Genomic DNA, 2,579 nt, shown 5'->3' on the forward strand with positions numbered 1-2,579 from the left:
TGGTTAGTGTACATACCAAAGTTAAGGGTTAAGGATAACGGTTTGTGGTCAACGTGAGACTCATGGTCATTTAGGAGGTGAAAATTAAGAATATAGTTGAGAACATGGGTACCAGATATCACATATTCCACAATGCTACTGTTGCGTCTCTGAATATAATATTGAAATAATTTACTGAGAAAATGGATATATATATATATATATATATATATAGAGAGAGAGAGAGAGAGAGAGAGAGAGAGAGAGAGACTTTGGATAAAGGAGGGAGAGAATGAAACATGGAGACAAGAGGGAAAGGGGGCGGGTGGGGGGCGGGGGGGTGTGGGTGGAAGGAAATTGAGTAAAGGGAGAGGGTAGGGAAGGAGGGAGGGGATTAAGAAGAAAGGATATGGATAATTCCTCCTCCATTGATTCTGCCATTCAACAACGACTCATACCCCATGCCCCCTAAACCCCTAAAATCTATGGCCAACCCAAAATTCACAAACCTGGGGTCCCCCTTAGACCTATTGTGAATGTCATTGGAGCCCCTACCCATGCACTTGGTCAATATTTAGCAACAAATATTCAACAATTTGTAGGCTCCACACCCTCTCATATAAAATATTATGCTGACTTTATTCATAAAACCAAAAAAATTTGCCTAGAAGAAAATATTTTTTTGGTCAACTTCGATGTGGTATCCCTATTCACCAAGATTCCCATCCCTAAAGCTCTAAACATAATTGTTAATCTGGTTGATGATGAAACTCTTAAACTCATCAATATCTACCTCTCTTCTACCTTCTTTTCTTACAAATGCATCATTTGTGAGTAGACCGAAGGTACAATTACAGGTTCTTCACTTTCCCTTGTTGTTATGGAACATTTTGAAGCTAGAGCTCTAAACTCATGGCATCTCAAGCCCAAATGTTGGTTTGGATTTGTTGACGACACTTTCATTATTTGGTAACATGACCATCAAGCCCTCCAAGTCTTTCTTAACCATCTCAATAGCGTTTCGCCCCACATTCAATTCACCATGAACATAGAGTCTAATAATTCTCTTCCTTTTCTTGTTGTTCTTATCACCCCGCTACCAGATGACTCCCTTACCCAACAATTTTATAGGAAAAAGCCTCATACTAATAGTTATCTTCACACCCATTCTCACCAACACCCTTCCCAAAATTCAGGTGTCAAAAAGACCCTTATCTCCCGAGCCCTTAAAATATCTACTCCTCAATTCCTTCCCTCTGAAATAGCCCACCAAATCCAAGCTTTCAAATCCAATGAATACTCATCCACTTAAATTCATAAAGCTTTCCAAGCTACCTCTCACCCTAAATTCAAACCCTCTGACCCCTCCCTACATGTAAACCATGTCACTCTCCCTGACATAAAAGGGACCACCGATATCATTGCCAAGATTCTATCTGAAAAGAATATTAAAACCATTTTAAAGCCCCATAGGATCCTCAGATAGTTATTTCAGTCAGCCAAAGATAAGTTGGACCCCATGCAAGGATCAAGTGTCTACCAAATTCCTTGTTCATGTGATAAGTCTTACATTAGCCAAATATGTTGACTTGTCATTTCTTGCCTTAAGGAGCACATCGCAAACAACAACCATCATAGAGTGGCTAAGTCTGTCATTGCTGAGCATTCTTATAACACCAAGCACCTCATTTGTTTTGACCAGACTCAAACCCTAGCTTGTATATCTTTTCATAATTCTCATGTCATCAAAGAAGCTTGAGAAATTGAAAAACAACCCAATAATTTCAATAGGGAAGATGGCTATAAGCTTAGCTGCTCTTGGAAACCTGTTATCCATCTCCTTTCTTCTTAATCCCCTCCTCCCTCCCTTTATTCAAATTCGTTTCTTCCCCTTTCTCCCTCCCCCTCTCCCTTCTGTCTCCAAATTTGATCCTCTCCCTCCTTTATCCAAAATGTCATTTCCTCCCTCTTTATATATATCTATATATATAATTTTCTTGATTTTATCAATAAATTATTTCAATATTATATATCATAAGAATAGACCAAATTAATTTATTCTATAAACAATATCATATTCACCACGTAAATAAATAAATATATTTATCTATATTAAATATGAAATAAAAAATCTTATATAAAACCCATTCCCTCTTTGTGTTTCCCCTATCTTTCAAACTTTTAAATAATATATATATAATAAAATAAAATTATAAGCTAATAAATAAAAATGCTTTTTATTTTATAAATTAACAATTAAATATAATGGTATAAATTGACTATTTTTTCGAACCTTCATCTCTTAACCATTCAATAATAATAATATAAATTCTAATTATTTAAAAATTAAAAAAATAAATTAATTCTGAATTATTAACCATTTGATAATTATAATATTAACTTTATTCGTTATCTTGATTTGATTTTTTTCTTTGACTATTCATTTTAACAATATCATTTAATTAAAAAAAAAATTCTCTACTTTTATCTTTTCATATTTTTATTTTAATTCATTCTTCTAATTTAATATTTTTTTACTATATAATTTTTCCTCTTATTTTCACGGATTATTCTCTCACTTATTAATCATTTAATAATAA

Source organism: Pinus tabuliformis, chromosome 6 (assembly GCF_031772625.1).
Source record: "Pinus tabuliformis cultivar Carrire ecotype Pingquan chromosome 6, CPIR1, whole genome shotgun sequence".
In the NCBI taxonomy this organism is placed as follows: Eukaryota; Viridiplantae; Streptophyta; class Pinopsida; order Pinales; family Pinaceae; genus Pinus; species Pinus tabuliformis.